The sequence below is a fragment of the Macrotis lagotis genome, chromosome X, assembly GCF_037893015.1.
Source record: "Macrotis lagotis isolate mMagLag1 chromosome X, bilby.v1.9.chrom.fasta, whole genome shotgun sequence".
Lineage (NCBI taxonomy): Eukaryota > Metazoa > Chordata > Mammalia > Peramelemorphia > Peramelidae > Macrotis > Macrotis lagotis.
The window spans coordinates 518,683,928-518,705,629 of NC_133666.1; the positions used below are offsets into that span (position 1 = coordinate 518,683,928).

Sequence of the window (21,702 nt, forward strand, 5' to 3'; positions counted from 1 at the left end):
GCCAGGAACAATTACCGTTAAGATTGTTTGCCAAAAATCTTACACTAATTAAGATTTGGAGCTATAACTCAGTAGTAGAAAAATACTAAATGAGTCAACTGGATCTGGTCTTAAAGTGAACTGCTGGAACTGTACAATCTACATATCAATATCCCACAGATATTCTTCCTTCTGACACAGAATAAGTCATAGTTTAAGATCAAATCATTCAGATATCAAAATAATATCTTAGCATCTTAAATACCATAGAGTATAAGTAGCTACAGACACAAGAAGATTTTGAGCTGCATTTGATCAGACTAAAACATATAGTGAGTTGTGGTCTTTCATCAAGTAAAGCAAAATCTAAAAATACTGCTTTTTTCCTGACACTAGGAACTAATTTCTTGAACATTAAAGGGGAAAATTATAGTTTTCCTCTAACTCAGGCTTTAGGAAGTTTCTCCATGTTGTGATCCCCCCGACAGTCTGGGAAGTCTACCCTTTCTCAGAATAAATGAATGCAATAAAATACATAAAATAGAGAAAAATAATTATTACAATGTTAAAAAACAAAAATAAAATTCACAGATGCAGATTAGGAACCCTAATTTTAATTCATCCCATTAAGATAAGAAATAATGCACAACATGCAAGAGGTTTTTGGGTTGCTCGTTCAGAACATTTCTTTGCCTTTACCATAAAAACAATGACCAGAATGAAATGCAATTTATGAAAGGTTAATAGATTGTGATTCTAAGTGAGAGTGATAGGGGCAGCTTGGGTGGCGTAGTGAATAAAGCACCAGCCCTGGAGTCAGGAGTACCTGTATTCAAATCCGGTCTCAGACACTTAATAATTACCTAGCTGTGTGGCCTTGGGCAAGCCACTTAACCCCGTTTGCCTTGCAAAAAAAAATAAGAGTGATGGCCTCATTTCTTAAAATTCATCTATTTCTTTTGACTCATATAAAATTCCAGCATAAATTTGCATCAAGAAGAAACCTGGGGTTGATCAAACATTATACAAAATATTAAAAGAATTTACAATTTCTAGGTGGCACAGTGAGTTGAGTACAGGGTCTATGTTGGTGGGGGGGCCATGTTTAAATCAAGCCTCAGTAGCTATGTGACCTAGGCAAGTCACTTAGCCCTGTTTGACTCAGTTTCTTCATCTGTAAAGTGAGCTGGAGACGGAAATGACAAACTACTTCAGTATCTTTGACACAAAAACTCCAAAAGGGATCATGAAAAATTGAACGTGACTAATATAATGAACAGCAACAACATAAAATTTCCAAAATGACAGTCGACTGTACTTTCCTCCTCCTGTTTAATTCTAAACCCAGTTTGTTGTCCATATGTATTGTCTGTCTAAGATAAAGATATTTATGTGTAATTCCATGTATAATACATATATATGCATACCTATACACATATAATGTCTATTTCTATGGATTTTCTCTCCAACTGCATATTATGGTTCAGACAAGATATATTCTTTGTACTTTTGATTTTTCCAGTTTGTGCCAACCTGGAAAGCCAACCACTTTTGAAAGAATTATTTTACAAGCTCTGCAATGTTCCAGGGCTTGCTGGCAAGAGATTTGAACTTTGTGAGTTACTCTGAAAGTACAAACCTATGGTTGAATGTTAAGTATCTGTTCAGTCATCTTACAAAGTTGTCTTTACCTGCTGGAAGAGTATAATAGATTCTATAAGTTATTTTTTTAATGTATCATGCATTTGTTAATGCATACTTTTAAGTCATTGTGTTTTGTATTTCTTTTGGGGTAAAGGAAATAAATGGTGTTCAATACCTAATATTTACTTTTTCTATTGATTACCTTTCCTACATGAGACCCTGTTAAATCACTTTTAAAAGAAACCTTAAACATGAACCATACTAAAGCTTTATTATTTTACATGCTTTGTCCAAAACTCTAGGATATGACTAATGAGCTGAAGAGTATGAAAAAAAAAAATCCCTCTTTTTGGAGGTTAAGATCCCCCAAGATTGAGCACAGGTCCACTTGCGCCCAAAGTTGGAGCCATTCATAGGAAAAAGGATCTCTCATGTATGGGTGACACATACATAAATTCATTTTTTACAGATTTAAAAGAATCTAGTTTTCATCCTTATAAAAATCAGTCTTCTTGAGGATCAGAATTGCTTCATTTTTCTCTTAGTATCCCTAGCACTGATACTTAATACATGCTAATGGATTGATGCAATCAGTATAATGTCATCTATAAATAGATTCATCTATAGGGAACTCTTCCATTTGGAATCAGTACTAATCATGGTCCATGATAGTAACACATATAGAGATCTCCGTGTTTTATGCCATTGTTTGATATTAATAATCAGAAGGTTATTAAACAAAGATACTCTTTTATCATATCTTTCCTGGAATTATGAATATTTCTGATATTAAGAGGGGGTCACATTATTGAAGAGGAGGCTATATGGCAATGTTTTGCTTTTCCAAATCAAATACTAGGAAAGTCAGCAAAAAAATAAGTACAATGGGATATTATATTCTTTACCTCTTAGCAAATTTTCTGTTACTAAGAAATGGTCTTTATAGAAGATCACTTGAGAAAGTCTCTGTTTCTTTCTCACATTTCATCAAAGAAATCTTCAATGATTTATAGACAAAGTTCATAAAAATTTTGGAGAAAAGGAAAAGTAGGTGTGATGGGCTCTGCCTGACCAAAACAATTTTCTATTAAGTTTAGGTCCAAACATGGGATGAAATAAGATACCCACAAGTCATTCATCAATTCACAAAAGGAAATTTACTTAAAACCTAGGAAAAAAAATAGCTAACAAGTATATTCAACTCAGGGAACCCCCCCCCACTTTCCTGTGAAAAAAATGCCTGGTAACCAGGATAAAGTGCAGTGACTCATACATAAGGCCTTGCCTTGGAATATCCCCCAAGTCTGAAGGACTCCAATTCTAAAAAGGTGAGGGTTTATACCATTAGGTGAATGGGAAGTCAATTCAATAAAATCTGAGTACACCAAGATAGCAAGGTTAATCAAGCCTTAGTCTTAGGGAAAGTTTCTCTGGCTTTTAGTAAAAGAACCTATATGGAAGGGGAAGGGAAGCAGGAGACTCTAATCTAACCATAGTAGCTCAATAGAGTGATAGTTATTGATATTTTCTTGGTAACTTTTTAAAAGATGATTTTTATTTTATTATTAATGCATACAGTTGTAACAATATGTGCTCTAATTTTTTTTCACAGTGTATCACCTCATATAAGTCTTCTGATATTTAAAAAAATTCTTCCTATCCACCATCCCTTATGACATACCTTCACACATCACATCTTTCATCAAACAACAGGGACATAGTTCTATTCCAATGTTTTGCTATTACAAAGAATTATGACTATTTATATAAATGGATATTTTCTTTTTATTAATACGGTCACTGGATTCAAAGGGTATGAACAATTTTGGAACTTTTTAAAAATAATTCCAAACTGTTTTCCAAAATGGTTAGACTCTGTTTTCTTGCATCTCTATATAACATTGAATTTTTTTCTTTATTTCCTTGACAATTTTATGGCAGTTGTTAAGAATTTTTATAATTTGCATTTTGATTATTAGCAATTTTTGAAAACTTTTATGAAAGTTGTTAATTTTCTTTTTTTTAAGAAAAAAGGTTCTTTCCTACCATTTAGACATTCTTTATGTCAGTCTTTTTATCAGCATCATTGCATACATTTTTTTTCCTGATCTGTATCTTTTTTCTTCTTATTCTGGCTACATGTATTTTATTTGAGCAAAATTTTAATTTTCATAATAATAATGAAAATAATAAAACAATTCACTTTTAATTTCTGGCATTCTATATTTTGTGACTAATTTTAAAAATAATACCCTTATATAGTTATAAGAGACATTATTTTTTCTATAATTTTATAGTGAAATTTTTTATATTTTACTGCAATAATTGTGGTATGTTATACAAATACTGGTCTAAATCTATTTCCCTATAACTAATCTACATATTTGCCAGAAATTTTTATTGAATAGTTTTTTTTTGGTCTGATTCTTTGTGTTCGAGTTTACTGAAAAATAGACTGCTGTGCATAATTCACTCTCCATCTAACTATTCTATTTAGTGACTAACTTTTCTTTTTATAAGTCTAGTCTATTGTTTTGAGATATATTGTTTTTTACAAATCAATAAGCATTTATTAAGTTGTAACTATATTCTGGTACTGTGTTAAGCACTTAGAACACAAATATAAGTAAAAAGATAGTCTCTGACCCTCAAGGAGCTTACTTCTAGGGGGAGAAAACAGCACATCAAAGTTCGGGTTAGGGTTGGCACAAGGGACTTGGGAGAGAAAGTCTGGAAAATCAGGAGTCAAAGTCAGGAAAATGAAATTACAGTATAATTTGTCAATGTCACATACTTCATTCCTACTTTTTTCTCATTCTTTCCTTAGATATATTTGACCTTTTTGTCACTTCATATGAATTTTAGTGGTTGGAAGGATTGCAATAATTCTTTAATCTACACCTTTGGCCATTTGTCTAGAATATAGTATCAAATCTAACAATTTATTTAGATAAGATTACCCTTGGCAAGGCCTATTCATAGACAGTGAAAACCTCTCTACTTATTTATGTCTTTCTTTAATGCCACAAAAATTGCTTTGTAGTTGCATTTATAACTTAATTTATAATATTGATTCATCATTTAAATCACATGCATGTATGTGTGTGATTTAGTAGGTCAACTCCTAAATATTTAGTCCATTTATTATTTCAGATGATCTTTCTTTATCTTTTCTTTCTCAGTTTTGCTAATAGCATACAAGTATGCTAATGCTTTTCATGTATTTATATTTTATTATCTTACTGAAGCATCTAATAGTCTCAACTTTTTTCTTACTCAAGTGTTCTTTGTAAGTCAATTTCTATTAAAACTATTAAAACTCAACTGCATCTGTTATCTCATTAATAAAGATATTCTCAGTGATATCAATTATATTCTATTCATGCTTTCTCATCCTATTATTATTATCATTATCACCATCATCAATATTACCATACAGAGGTTTTGAAGAAAAGCTTATTGGTTGCGACATCTTACCTAATTTTGATATATGTACTATTGATACCATGTTAAAGGAAAATATTTTAAGTAATATTTTGTTCTACTCAATCAAATACTTTAACAAAAAATAAGTATAGTGGGACCTTGTATTCTCTACATCTTTCAGACAATTGTGTTATGGTAAATAAAGGTCTATTATTATCCATAAATAATGATAATTTTAGTTTGTTTTACCAATGCTTATTTTTCTTGTCTTATTCCTATAGCTACTATTCCTCACATTGTGCCAAATAATAATGGTAACAGTGGGCATTTTTATTTAATTTCTGATCTTATTATAAAAACTTTTGGCATTTTTTAATTACAAATAATTTTGCACCATTTTTGTTCTATGTAAAGTCATTTGTTCAAACTAATGGTCCTTCCAGATTACAGCATCTTTTGTGTTTTAAGATAAATGAGTAATACATTTTAGCAAAAGCATTTTTATATCTATTGAGATAATTGTATGGCCTTTCTCCTTTTTTTATTAGTGTAATCAATTATCCTAATGTCGGACCATTTCTGATACAAATCTAACTTTGTCAGAAAAAAGAATTTTAAAATATATTACTGTATAAACCCTTTGCCAATATTTTATGTAATATTATTGAGTTAATGTTAATTAAGTGATAATGATCTATTGTTTTCTTTTTCTATTTTATTTCTACCAGATTTGAGAATCAGGATCATATTTGTCTCAAAGAAGGAGTTCCAAAGATGAAGTTGTTAATCTTCTTTCTTTCTCGAGGTTTCCCCTAACTTTTTTCTTAATCACATAGTGCTAATTTATCAAATTGAAGCCTCTCTTTAATATATTCTTTTCTTCAGCCTTTACAATTAATTTTCTCTCAAGATAGTTACTATTAGAGATTCTTTCCTTTGCCTTTGTTTTTGTTGTTCTTTGGCTTATTTGATACTGTCCTAAAGTGGCACCTAGGAAACTTGGTGTGATCACAATTCCTTTATTCAATTATCTGATCAAAATTCCAGTAACTTCACAACTGAAAATAACCAACCATCTACTCTCACATTAATTTAACTCTTTCCTATACTGTTCTCTTGGATTCCATTTAACAAAATTCTCTAAGCATATAAATCAAGTTTTCAATTAAAGTAAAAATACAGTCTCTGAGAATGGTTTCTAAAATTTAGATGTAAGCATGAAGATGAGTAACTCACTTATATCTATTTCAGTGGAGAAGAACAACCAGTAATTCATGCTTTCCTTAAAAGCAATATGAGAATCTCTACTTTGGCAAAAAGAGGTTGCCTTCTGGTCACAAATAAATATTGTTAGATTCTAAAACCTATGACTCAGGGCAGCTAGGTGGTACAGTGGATAGAGCACCAGCCCTGGACTCAGGAGAACCTGAGTTCAAATTTGGCCCAAGACAATAATTACCTAGCTGTGTGACCTTGGGCAAGTCACTTAACCTCACTGCCTTGCCTAAAAAAAACAAACTAAAATCCATGACTATAAGTAATAATCTATCACAATTTTAGTGACTAATGTACCATCATATACTGCCAAACTAATTTAAAAGTATAACAATTGACATCTTGCCTCATTTACTATTATTTTACCAAGAAATGTTCAAACAAATTAGATGACTATCTTTCTAGGATATTGTAGATGGAGTTTTTACATGGGATAGAAGCAATGTCTATTAAGCATACACACTAATATAAGGAAATTCCAAAAATAAGATAAAGGAAATATGAAAAATATCATCTGAGTGAGGATCAGTGAGGGAATAGGAAGTGGGGATGAGGAAGGAGGAGGAAGTAGAGAAGGTACTGTTCTAGGCACTGGGAATACATTCCCAAGGAGTTGATATAATTAATGGGAAAATGCAGCCCATAGAAGCTGAAAAGGGGGAAAGGTTTAAGTCTGCTGAGGCAGAATAATCTTCAAGTAAGAAGGCTGTGGGATATCATAGTGAAGAATGAAATTCAGGATCAGGAGTAGATTCCAAAGAGGAATAAAGTGAAAATGGTTGACCTGAACAATGTCCTTAAAATGAAATTTCTGGGAAGAATTACCCAATCTGAAGATAGGCCTCTACCACCATGGATCATGGTATAGAAAAAAAGTCTGGAGAGTAAGAATCTGAGGCCAGAGAATAATGGGGTATACTTCTAATCATGTAAGAGGAATTTATGGAACCTTTGGAGGAAATGAGCAACTCCACCTTAGACACTAATTGAAGAGGGGGGAAAAAATGTTGGGTATAGTCTAATGTGCCCTCTAGGTTTTGGAAGAGTAGATTTCAGAGGATGAAAAAAAAGCACAGATATGGTCTTAAATTCTATAGGGCATTCCTTCCAAAAAGAATGAAATTCTGAAAAAAACTGATTGCAATAAGGAAAAAGTGGGAGAATGATCCAAAGAGACCAATGTAGATGTGCAGAAAACTCCTCCACTAATTTAGATTTCTAAAGACACTTATAGAAGATAGAAGCAAATAAAGGTGACCAAGAATGAAAAACTAGAAGAACTGAATACTTACTCAACTTTATTTCTCTTCCAAGAAGAATGATCTTCAGATTAGGAATAATAGAATTAAAAGGAATTAGATCAAGTGTTACAAACCAAGAGAAGTGAAGAGATGGAAGAGAGCACTTAGCTATCTTCAAAGAGTCCACAAAATTAAACACAGCCAAACAATATCCTATGATACTGATAAAATTGATGAATGTGAATACTCAATCACTGAAAATAACCTTTTAAAATTACTGGAGAAAGGAAGAATTGCCAATGAAGTGGAGATGAGCAAAGACAATGATGATGATGATTGTCCTTCATTCTTGAAGAAGACCATTACATCAGGGAGGTGATGCCATGACAAGCACGTGAATTGAATTTGAGTGAGGCGGTGCAATGCTAAGCCACCAGTCACAGAGACATCTGCATCCAGTGGACAGATTTGAATCAGACCAGTGGAGATGGACTTGAATATGAGGTAATCAGGGTTAAGTGACTTGCCAAGGTCAAACAGCTCATAAGTAGCAAGTATCTGAGGCTGGATTTGAATTCCCATCCTCCAGACTCCAAGGTTAGTGCTCTATCCATTGCACCACATGGCTGCCCTGGGCAAAGGTCCTTATTTTCAAATAATGAAAGAAAGTAGAGTCAGGCTTGGAACTGGAAGTCAGGAAGAACTGGATTCAAAGCCTTTCTCTGAAATGTAACCCTAGACAAGTCACTTAACTCCTTCAGGCTCAATTCCCTCATCTATCAGTGAAGAGATTGGACTAGACAATCTCTAAGATCCCTTTCAGCTACAAATCTATTATCCAATAATCAATAATCCTTTTAACTTTACATGGATTTTTCACAATAGAACAGAATGTTATTATAGATATAACAACGATATTGTGAGTTGATCAACTATGATGGATGCAGTTCTCTCAGCAGTTCAGAGATCTAGGACAACTCTAGGCAACCTTTTTTTGGACAATGGCATACACACCCAGATGAAGAAAACAAACAAAAAACAAAACCAAAGAAAAACTACAGAATGAATGAACATTATGCACATTTTTTTAAATTTCTATTTTTTTCCTTCCTGTCCCATGGTTTTCTTTCTTTTCTCTTAGACCTAATTCCTCATAAAGAAAATGACTAATATGTAAACATGTTAAACACAAAAGTACATGTACAATGTTCACTAGACTGTTTGCTGCTGAGGGGAGGGGAATAAGAAGGGAGGGTGGCAGAAAAATATATAACTTATGAATATGCAAATGTATGAACGTTGAAAAACTTTAATCACATGTAATTGTAATTGGCTAAACAAAGAATGTTATAGAGAATATGGTTTAGAAAATTTCTACAGTCCCTTTTAATTCTGTGGTACTTGAAATAAAATTAAAGGATTTGTGAGTACTTGAAATAAATGATCACTAAGTGCAAGCATGGATACAACAAGAAAATGAGAAAATCTGACAAGTGAGAAAAAGTTTATCAAAAATATTGATAAAAAGCTTAAAACACACACACACACACACACACACACACACACACACACATATATATATATATATATATATATATAAAATAAGTACAAATTTTTAAACTTAAGAGCCATTCCCCAATAGGTTATAAAAGAAAGTAAATAGTTTTCTAAAAAAATGCAAGATATAAATAATCTATGTGAAATGAAGGTCTAAATCACAACTAATAAAATAATTTAAGCAACTCTAAAATTTGACTTCACACTAGGCAAATGATCAAACATGACAACAATAGGAACAGTTGAAGAAAGGTACTCAAATATGCTCTTGGTAGAAACTGTGAACTGGTTCAACCATTCTATATATCACTTTAGAATTATATTAAGAAAAATGACTACATTTTTCATATCTATAGAAACAGTGGAATTAACTCTCCATCAAACGACTTTCAGCCGCATCATTCAGACCATATACCAAACAAAAAGCCCAGTATACACCAAAACAGAAGAACAACATTCTTTGTGCTAGTAAAAAATTAGAAATATTTTAGACACAAAGATAGTCATACAGTGGATCTTGTCCTTGTCCATAAGTGTTCCTTCCATTTCCCTAATTAGAAACTGACATTCTCCTAACTATAGTCATCTATTCATCCTACCTCTCTTCATCTTTCACCTCTTCTAACCTGTCCTTAACCCTCTTATTTGATTTCCATTCCCTCTACCCCACACTTCTTTCTCAAGCTTTTACCTCTCCCTTTCCTCCCTTTCTAACCTCAACAAAGTACTTAGCTATTTCACCTGTTGACATAGTGGATCATGTGCTGGACCTGGATTCAGGAAGACTGAAGCTCAAATCTATCTTCAAACACTTAGTATCTGCGTGATTCTGGGCAAGAAAGTCACTTGAGCTCTGCCTCAGATTCTTCATCTGTAAAATGGGGATCCTAATTACACCTACTTCAGAGGGTTGTTGTGAAGATCAAATGAAATAATAATGATTACAATAAAATTATAATGGTAATGATAATCTGGAAAAGTGCTTAGCACAGTGTTTGATCGGTTATGTAATAGGTGATATATAAATGATTACTCCCTTCCCCTTCCTTTGCTATCATACTTCCACTTTAAATTCTACACTTTTCTTTGCTCTTAAATCTCTCCATATCATTCTTTTCTTGCCAAAGCTCAAATCTAGATTAGCCACCATTCACATGCTCCATACTGATTCATGAGGCTGGAAGAAATCCCACAACTTTTTTAATTAGGTCTATTACAAATTCATGTTAGACAATGTCAACTGAATCCTGCAAGGGAATCCTTTGGTTTGTCCCTGATGACCATTTCATTACCCAGAGGAGGTATTCCAAACTTTCTCTCCCATTCTCAACCCCCCCATCTGCTCTTCCCTACCCTCAGCTGCAGTCAATGACTCTCATATCATTGAACAAACTGAGGCTCTTTGACACAAGCTCCCCCTTCTTCCATTTTCTTAATCTTAAAATCTTAATCTTGACATCATCACACACTCTCCCTAAGGTCTGTCTCTGACAAAGAAATAGCCTTTCTTTTGCCCAAGCTGACCCCTTTATATATGTACTTTATCTTAGACCTTCCCCTCTTCTCCAACAAACTATATCTTTAATCATCCCCTCCTTCTCTCTCAAATTTTCAAATTTCCTTATTGACTCCTTCCCCACTATCTTCAAATTTGACCAAGTCTACCTTATTCTTAAAAAATATTGATCTAGACTTTATTTATACCTCAAGCTATCATTCAATGTCTCTTCTCCTTTTCTCAAGCAAACTCCTTTAAAAAGTCATCTACTTGACCAAACAAAAAATAAGAGTACATAATAAATCACAAAATGGATGACTTTGACTATATTAAATTTAAAAGGTTTTGCACTAATAAAATCAGTGCTGTCAAGATTAGATAGCTAGGGGTTCTGATAAAGGTCTCATTTCTAAAAAATAGAGAATTGAATTAAATTTATCAGGATACAAGTCATTCCCCAAATGATAAATAGTCAAAGGGTATGAACAGGCAGCTTTCAAACAAAGATATATATATATAAAATATATATATATATGTATATATGTATGTATGTATATATACATATATATATAATAAAATTTATACATAAAATATATAAAATCATATAAAAAATGCTCCAAATCATTACCAATTAGAGAAACACAAATTAAAACAATTACGAAGTACCTCCTCACAACAATCAGATTGACTAAGGTGACAAAAAAAGGGAAAACAATCAATGTTGGAGAGGTTATGGGAGGATTAAGACATTAATTTACAGTTGTTGGAGTTGTGAACTAATCCAGCCATTCTGGAGAGTGTGGATCTATGCCCAAAGAGCAATAAAACTGATCATACCCTTTGTCCCAGCGATACCAACTCTAGGCCTTTATCCAGAAGAAATTGTAAAAAGTGGAAAAAGTCCCACATGTTCCAAAATATTCATAGCAGTTCTTTTTGTAGTGACAAAGAATTAGAAATTGAGAGGATGCCCATCATGAACCAGTTATGATATATAAATATTATGGAGTACTAGAATGGGAACTTGACCCAATAGAATCAAAAAAGGATACACTCAGAGCCTCAAAGTTTCCCTTAGAATCCTGAGGTAGACATCAAGCCAACCTTGGTCACAGAGAGTGATTCTCTGTATATAACATACTTCTTCCCAATAAGAAATGAAGAATTCAGAGAAACACAGAAAGGTTTATATTAACTTACACAGAATGAAATAAATAGAAATCAGGGGCGGCTAGGTGGCGTAGTGGATAAAGCACCGGCCTTGGAGTCAGGAGTACCTGGGTTCAAATCCAGTCTCAGACACTTAATAAGTACCTAACTGTGTGGCCTTGGGCAAGCCACTTAACCCCATTTGCCTGGCAAAAACCTAAAAAAAAAGAAAAAAAAAGAAAGAAATGGAAACAAAAGAATGTTATATACAATGACCATAATAACGTAAATGAAAAGATCACTAAAAGAAAATCAAATTGAACAAATGAAAACCAGTAATGACTATGGAATCTAGATAATGAAACACATTTACCTCTCTCACAACTGAGGGGGATGGTACTAATGGATCAGAATATTATTTATGTTGTCATACATGAGGTGTTTTTATTTCATTTCCTTTACTTGTTATAAAGAAGAGTTCAATTTGAAAGTGGGCAAAGAAGAGAAATAAGAATTCATTTTTCCTCAATGAATTAACTGATTATATCCCCAACTGAAAAATACACAAAGGTATGAATGGCAGTTTTCAGAGGAAAAAATTAAAGCTCTCTATAGTCATATGAAAAAATGTTCTAAATCACTTTTGATGTGGGAAAATTGGGAAACTAATGCAATGTTAGTAGAATTGTAAACTAATTCATTCTGGAGATCCATTCTGGACACCAATTTGAAACTATGCCCAAAGGGCTATAAACCTAGTCTATGATCCTATAATACCACTATGAAGTCTGTCTATACCCCAAAAAGATCATGAAAATATAAGAGTATCCACATGTACAAAAATATTTATAACAGCTCTTTTATAAGGACAAAGAATTGGAAATTGAGGGGATGCCTATCAACTGGGGAATGACTGAACAAATTGTTGCATATGAATGTAATAGAATGCTATTGTGCTACAAGAAATAATGAGCAGATTTCAGAAAAATCTGGAAAGACTTTTTAAGAAGTAATGCTGAGTGAAAAAAAACAGAACAAACAGAACATTGAATACAGAAACAGCAACATTGTGAGCGGATCAACTATGATAGTCTTATTTTCTCCTCAATACAACATTCTAAGACAAATTCAAAGACTCATGATGTTGAAAATGCTATCCACATCCAGAGAAAGAACTATGGAATCTGAATGCAGATCAAAGCATATTATTTTCAGTATTGTTTGTTTTTTCTTTCTCTTCTTTTCTCCCCTTGTTCTGATCCTTCTTTCAAAACATGACTAATGTAAGAATATGTTTAGCATGATTGTACATGAATAACCTATATCAGATTGCTTATTATCTTGGAGAGGGGAAAAGGAAGGAAAGAGAATAATTTAGAACTCCAGATATTATAAAAACAATGTTGAAAATTATCTTAATAAAATACTATTAAGTAGAAAAAAGAAATGACAATATGATAAAAGGAATAAATAAAACATTTCTAAAAAATAATAGATCATGTAAATCTAACTTAACTTCCTTTTCTGCCAGAATTACAAGACTAGCTGATAAGAGGAATGCTGTAGGCATAGTTCAGATTTTAGAGCTTACTGAATTTAGTTAGTCTCTTATGGTATGCTTGTGGACAAATCTGGAGAGATATAAACTATATTATTAATATTTAGGTACATTTGTAACTAAATTTGGAGTCTAATTTAAAGAATGGTTTCAGTATATCAGAAGTCTAACGGTCTAATTCTGCTCAACATTTTTGTCAATTAAGTGAAGGCATAGATGACATACATAAGCATGTCAAAGTTGGGAATGGCACAAAATTAGGGAGGTTTCCTAATAAACAATTCAGAGCTAATAACATGCAGTAAGGCTAGAATAACAGACTGAATTAACAAAAGTGAAACTCAATTACAACAGAGTCCTTCATTTTGATTTAAAAAACAAATTGTCTAAAACTACAATAGATAAGATTCATGGATATAACATGTGGGATTTTTTATGGACTACAAGATCACAATACTAACAATATGACCTGGCAGCCAAAAGAGCTAATATGTTCTTAGGTTAAATCAAGAGAGAAGATTTCCCCATAATGACAGTTTCACAGTGCTCTGTTCTAGTCATATCCTACTCTAGAGCATTTTGTTCAGAACTAGGAAGTACATTTTAAAAAAGCATTGACAAAGTGAAAAATATCATTGGAGGGTAAAGATAGGACTGAAAACCATACCGGATAAGCCCTGGTTAAAGGTCTAGGGGATGTGTCTTCTGAATAAAAGAATCCTTAGACATAGATAAGATAAATGATTTCAGGTTTCTGAAAAGCAATTATGAGGAAAAGGGATTCAATTTTTATGTTCAGCCTCAGAACATCTAGTATAAATTACAATAAGGAAAATTGTAGTTCAGTGAATTTTCTATCATTGGATGTCTTCAAAAAGAAACTGGATGGCTACTTGTTATGGATGTTAAAGAGAATATTCCCTATTGAGCTATAGTTTCTACAGAGCCACTGAAGTGCCCTCCAACTTAGACTTTGAGAAGATTAGATTAAGTGACTCATAAAAACACTTCTAACTCTAAGACTCAGATTCCATTATTTTCCTCTATGTACTCCATAGTCTTTCAGATAATGAAAACCACATCTGGATTTTATTGAATGTCAGTTTAATAAATCTATTTTAAAATCATAATCCATGTCATCTAAAACAATAATGCATACAGATTTACTCTGTGAGGTTCTTTAATAAAGATGCATAAAGTCACAATTAATATCCATTGTCTTTACTATTTAATATTCCTAATTCTACTATATAAATGACTATGATAACAGATGCTTACTTAATTCTTAATATTTAATTCTATGTAAAACATAGAATTTTCAGAAGAATTCACTTATAATTGTCTCATTTTTAAAATGTCCATCCCTTAATCTTAAATGTCCTTAGAACTTATAAAATTCTCTAGTATCCCTTAAGTATTATGTAAAATGCCAATCAACATCATATCTCAGTGCTTCTACTAACTCTTTGAAAATGACAAATCTTTTTAGAGAAGAAAGAAAAACATAAATCATTAAGGTAGCTGCACTAAAACTAAGAAAAACAAATCACAATATCCTTATTTCAAATACTTAGCAAAATGTTCTGATAAATTTTCATTTTCTTAAATATATATTATGCGTGTAATTTTGCATATATAAGTATATGGGTGTGCATATACATGCATGCATATATATACATGCATGTCTTTGTATAGGCATATATAGACACATTATATCATCGCATATATATATACATATATATATTTATATATGAAATCATTGGTGTTCATCAAAGTTGCTGCCAAATAATAGTAGATTTATACTCACCAAACTCCAACTGTTCTCTGATTTGTCAAGTAATGAGTAATCTTGCTAATGAATTGTTTCTGCTAGTAGTGTATAGATCTAGGGAAGAAGAGAAAACAGAATAAGAAATAAATTTGTTGCTCTAAGTCTTTCAGATTTATATACAAAGGTCCAAACTTCAGGGAAAAAGAGTTATTTGTCTGCCAAATTTATTGACTCTGGGAAGTTTTTCTTAATGGACATATTGATGTCAATTTTAATCTGTTTTTCACTTTGTAACAAAGCTACAAGATATGAGATATTGATTGGCATCTATTCAACTGTGTGGGTTAGAACTGAAGTAAAATACTCGTAATATATTCATAATATGATAAAAATGATACTTGTTAGGAAGGAAGGATATTAAATGCTAGGGGGAAGAGAAAACTTCAAGGTCTTCTGTAGTTTTCTAATAAGCACTGCACACAAAAGAAACTTAAAAATATATCCTGCTTCTAATTTGTAAAGGCAATTTTTCATTCTTAACTCTGATGTGAAAAATGTATATATTTTGGAACATTTTTAAAAGCCACTGATTAAGAGTCATACTACCTAGGTTCTAAGTCTAGAAGGCAAAAAAGTTCTTTTTTTCCTAAAGTAACTAGAAGTATAATAAGAAATGGGAGAAGACAAATATTTGGAAATCATCACCACTAGGAAAAGTTTTCTTAAAGGTGAAGAGAAATATAGGACTGCAGCTCAAGAAGTCTTCTGCACTCAGTCAATAATTAAAATGGTGAAAATAAAATAGGAAAACCCTGAACTTCTCTAAACAAGAATGTAGGGAGAAATACCATGCCTAGAACTAAGACTTGGCAAGTGGGATTCAGAAAATAAAAGAAATATTGACCTGATAAGCAATATAAGGATACAAAGGAAGAGGGAAATAAAAGAAGTCAGCAAGAGAAGAGTAATCTAAGAAATAAGAAGAGAACAATGACAAACTGAGTATCTCTGAAACAAAACAAAACAAAAATCTCAAAGGAAAAACAAGATGGTGAACACTTTCCAAAGTAGCAAACAGCTCAAGAAGGATAAAAATGGTGATTTCTAGATTTGGCCCAAAGGAATTCCTTAGTAAACATAATAAAACTATCACAAGACTGTAAATCAGATTATAAAAGGTCAAGTTGGGAAATGATGGGGGAAAAATGGAGGCAATGAATACAGAAAGCATGACAATTCAAGTTTAGAAGGAAGGAAAAAGGAAGAGAAACAAGATAAGGAATCCTAGGATAAACATAGAGGGAGCTTTCAGTTCTGAAAATTCTGTTTTAAGTGCAGACTCCATAAATATTATTGATCATTTGTTTTAAGGAAACAGAACTGAGATTAGATCTGTGATTTCACTGGTAATAGAACTCCAAGGGGAGGGAATGCCCTTTACCAACGTGGGTCAACACTTTCCCTGAAGATTAGAGAGCTGCCTAGGAATAAGCGGAGGGGATCCCAGAGCTAATATGTATAAGCAGCTGTTGAGTCCATCTTCCTGACTGAAGCTAGCTCTCCATCTATTCTGACTCCTATTTTAGCATGCTCCTCAAATAGCATGAGGATGTGGTAATTGAACCCAACAATTTTGCTTAACAAAATAAATCTGTACCAAAGACACTGAGTTAAAAGAAATGTTTAACAACAAAAATCCACAAAGATTTACAAAGAGAAAGAAAAAAACTTACCAGGTTTGGTTATTCATATTTTTCTGGTTATTTGGTTATTCATATTTTGGTTTAGTGCCACTAAAATTTGTTGGAGTCATATAATCAGACCCACTTTGGGACAATGAACCAAAACCATTACATGACTAATGGGTACATGCCAGAGGAAAATATAAACAATGTAATTGCTTTAGTATACTTTTTAATAAATGTTGGCCATAGTCAGTACCAAGAGATTCCCTATCTTCTTCCCCAAAAATGAATGTGGGGTGACAGAAAACTACCTCATAACTCTTGTTGAAACTGCTAAAACAATATTGAAAAATTAGTAACAAAGGACATTCTTTGAAAAAGAAGAATTAAACTGAAAGTCAGAAAATTTGACATTAGTTCATATTTGCCTTGCTACAAACAAGCTATATGATCTTCAGCAAGTCACTTTCTCCAATCAAGTACTCACTACATAGCTAGTATATGTAAGGTATCATGAGGGATAAAGAGACCAATAAGTTAAAACCATTATTCTTAACTAGTTTATAGTCTAGGTGGTAAAGAAGAGTGAGTACAAACTTATCAGGAGGACTTGCATTCAAGTACCACTCCAGACTAATCATATAACCCTGGGCAAATCTATAAAATGAGCTGGAGAGGGAAATAGCAGACCACTGCAGTATCTTTGTCATGAAAATATGGAGTCATGAAAAGCCAGTCATGACTGGAATGATTGAACAACAAAAGTCAATAGTCTAAGATGGGAGATGATTCGTGTATACAAATACCTAATGTGACAACGATGAGAAATAACACAATAATGGAATCTGGAACTGAAAAAGACTTAGAGGCAATCTAATACAATCCAATCTGAACAAAAATCTTTCTTACAATATATTTGACAAGTGATTGGCTCATCTACCTGCTGCTTTCAGGTATTTAACAAGACTCCACCACTTGTCACTGTTCTTTTGTACTGCTCTCTTTGCTAAGTAGTTTTTCCTTAAAGCAAATCTAAATTTTCAATTTTTTGCAATTTCTACCCATTATTCCTCTGTGGTGAATTGAAAATCTTATCTGTCTTTCACATGAGTGTTCTTCAAATGCTTGTTCAGCAATCATGTTCTCTTTAAGTCTTCTCTTCTACAAAGCAAATGTCCAACTGATCCTTAAGTGGTATAGACTCAAGCTCCATCACCAATCTGGGTTACCTCCTCCAAACACTCAAGATTATCAGGCTTTTCTAAAATGTAATGGCCAGAATTATTTTTAATCCAAGTGAAAGACATGTATTTATCTTTTTTAAGTTCATCTTATTAGATTAGGTTCAATAATATATCTTGTCAAGGTATTAAAAAAAATCCTGACTCTGGTATCGTTCAATTTTATGTCAACTTCAGATTTAATAAGGATGCCAACCTCTGCTTTTAGACAAACCATTCATAAAAAATAGTACAGGATCAAGCACAGAGTTCTGGGACACTGCCCTTCCAAATAAAATAATTCACCAATACTCTTTGGATATTGTCATCCAATCAGACCTGAATCCACCTAATTTGGGGGCCAATATTTCTTCATCTTGACTGAAAGCAGAAGACTCAGTCAGATACTTTGCTAAAATCTAGGTAAGCTATATATACAAACATTCTCTTTATCTACCCTAAATAAAAGCAAAAGAGATTACTCCAGTAGGGCCAGTTCTTGATTAATTCATGTTTATTCTTTGTCATCATGATTTTTCTCTTTAATGATACACTCTATAATTTTACAAAGAATCAAAAGTTAAGTTCACTGGTCCAAATTTAAACTCCATTATCTTTCCTTTTTTTAAATCAGGAAAATATTTGCTAATTTTCAATTCTCTGATACTTCCATTCTCCACTATATTTCAAAGCTCACTGGCAATAGAGTAGCAATCAATTGCATCAGTTCTAACTAAGGATGCAATTCATGGAAGCCAAATGACTTGACCTTATCAAAGGTAAGTGGGCGCTCTTTCTCATTATCTTCAGCATACTATCTCATATATCTTTGTTCTGTCTTTTCTAAGCCAAAGATCAAGAGAAAACAGAAGTGAAATAAGAGTTGAGCAGCTCTGGCCTTATCTACATCAATCAATCAACCAATCAATAAGCATTTATCAAGTAATGATCAGGATCTAGGCATAGAGATACAAATGCAAAAATAAATCAGACTTTGCAAATAGGGAGATAATACTCTCTATTTAGGGAGTCAACATGCACATGGGCAAATATAAACACATATAAAATATATTAAAAACAAATGCAAGATAATTTTGGATAAAGAAGGCATTAGCAGCAGGGAAAGGCTAAGGAAAGGCTTCTTGGAGAAGATAGCACTTGAGCTGAGCTTTGAAGGAAACTAAGTATTTTTTGAGGCAGAAGCAAAAAAAAGTGTAATCCAAGCATAGAAGATGACAGAAATAGAAGAGAGAGTGTTGCCTGTAAATAGGGGGAGTGGTATGGTTCCATCAAAGCTTTAGGAAAATGAAGGATGGATTGGAATGTGGAATGACTTGAGGCCAGGGGACCAATTTGGAGGCTATAGCAATAGTACAAGGCCATTGGTCATGAGGGTTTGATCTAGGGTAATGGTTATTGAACCGAGAGAAGGATACAGAGGTAAGGGGCAGAGATGGCTACTGAATGATGACAGCTGAGGTTGGGGGATCTAGAAGTGGTGATGTAGAGAGATGTGAAAGCAAACTCCTGACTCTGAAAGAATAACCTAGGGGCACAACAGAAGGTATAAACAGTCTTGGAACCAGATAGTATGAAAAAATGGTAGTAATTGACTACTGATTGTGTACAGCAGACTTAACAACTGATTGTGTACAACAATTTCAGGTAAGAAGTAAAAAATTTACTAGTTACTTGTAAATCTAAGTAACTAGAATGATGATGGTGCCCTTAACAGAAACAATGAAGCTTGAAAGGTATAAGGTATATTTGTGGGGGAAGATAGTGGATTCTGTGTTTTAGATGTATTGAATTTGCAATGCCTATAGGACATTCAGTTTGAAATGTCCAATTATTTGTTGCTCATCCTTTTTTCTTGAAATGACCAATAGGCATTTGATGAAAGACTATAGCTCAAAAGAGAGACATAGACTAGATAAATAGCTAGAGAAATCATCTGCATGGGAATAATTAAACCCATGAGACCTGAAAAGATCACCAAGAAAAATAAGTCTTTAGAGAATTGATCAACAGTTAAAAATGCTATAAAGAGGTCAAAAAGTTTGAGGAATGAGTAAAGGCCATGAGAGTTGAGAATTAAGGGACAGTAAATATGAAGAGAATTATCATCAGTTATCATTGTTCCATCCACTCTGAATAGCAATCTATCCTTTTTTATCCTCTTCTTTTCCCTGATGTGAGTTATAAAAAATGTGAACAAGCCTTTTTTTACCAGTCTCAGCTAATTCTGATATTTAACACTTCTGATATTATTCTTATAGAATTGTCACATTTTTAATTCATTCTTCATTGCCAGCCCAACTTAGCAACAACCTTCAGTGTTCATATACATACATGTGCATGCACACACACACACACACACACACACAGGCATGTGCACATAGGCACAAGGAATACGATAAATTTAACATTCGGTGAGTAATCTCTAAAAAGGGAGAAAAGAGATCAAAAATGAATTAATAAAGGAGTTAGAATTTGACCTGGATCTTAATGAAAAGAGAGCATTTTAAGAGTTGGAAGAAGAAAGGCATTCTAGATAGAAGGGATAACATGCTCATTTAGCAGGAATAAAAAGGTGCGATATAGGAGCAGAAAGGTGGCACAGTGGATAGACTATCAGCCCTGGAGTCAAGTCAGCCCTGAGTTGAAATCCAATCTCAAACACTCACTGGTTCTATGACCCTAGGGCAAGTCACTTAACCCTGATTGACTCCAAAAAAAATGTAGAATGTGTTTGAGAAATAGTAAATAGTTGCTTGTCTGGAGTATAATATACACATTAGGAGGCTATAGGAGATAAGTTGAAACTCCTTATTTTGATATTCAGGTCCCTCCTAAGTTATGGCAGTGATGCTGATGGTAATATATTGGTTATAAGAATTTTGTTTTTCTTTTTTTAATGGAAGGAGAATGTGAGAAAGAGACCATTAAAATGAATTTAATTTTAAAATAAAGTTCACTATAAATTGAAAAAATGAATAAGCAATGGAGATCCATTAAAGGCTTTAGTACAAAAGACATGAGAAGAGAGTCATAATTTAGATTAATTTAATATATGATAATTGGAAAGTCTGGAGAAAAAAGAGACTGGGGCAGAGATGCCAGATAAGTGATTATTACAGTGGTTCAGCTAAGCAGTCATAGTTTGCTAACTTGTTTGCTTTTATTGTTGTTGTTTTTGTTCTAGAAGCTCAAGTGGGCAAAAAGTGAGTCACTGTGAATGAAATAGGTCTAAGACTTCAAGAATGTACATAATCTATGTCTGCCTAAGTCTGGAGTATTTTGTAAAATCCAGTAGACAAAATTTCAATTGTATTTTGCATTAATTTTATAACTGACTTATATTTTATATTAATAACTGACTAAATATCTGACTTTGTATGTTTAAAATATGACTTAATTAACAATATACTTATTCACAATTTTTAAAGAGGCACTCTTGAAAGAGACACACTTGTATTTTGGTCAACCAGAATATATGGTTTCATCTCCTGCCTTCTCTTCTCATTTTATCACAAGAGATTTTTTTGTGAGTATAAGGCAAAAATCAGTCTTTGACTTAGCTACATTTGAAGAGAGGACTCTAAGAAAATACAGCATGAAAAATCCTGATAGTATAAACTAAAGAAAAGTAGGGAATAATAGCATTTGTTGAAGTAAGGAGATTGGATGTGTGACATT

At 32.8% G+C, this 21,702-nt stretch overlaps 1 protein-coding gene across 3 annotated transcripts in view; it reads right to left on the reverse strand.

Moving 5' to 3' along the window:
* The window catches only part of RNF182 (ring finger protein 182), an 82,180-nt gene that overhangs the window by 26,386 nt on the left and 34,092 nt on the right, over positions 1–21,702 (reverse strand). Inside the window, exons 2-4 of one of the 3 annotated variants that reach the window (XM_074207603.1) lie at positions 15,135–15,212; positions 13,995–14,081; positions 11,821–11,986 (exon numbers count right to left, since the gene is read on the reverse strand). The gene's annotated coding sequence lies outside the window, so the exon portion shown is untranslated. The remainder of the gene's footprint in view (positions 1–11,820; positions 11,987–13,994; positions 14,082–15,134; positions 15,213–21,702) is intronic. The other 2 variants (XM_074207604.1, XM_074207602.1) reach the window with 2 other exon arrangements.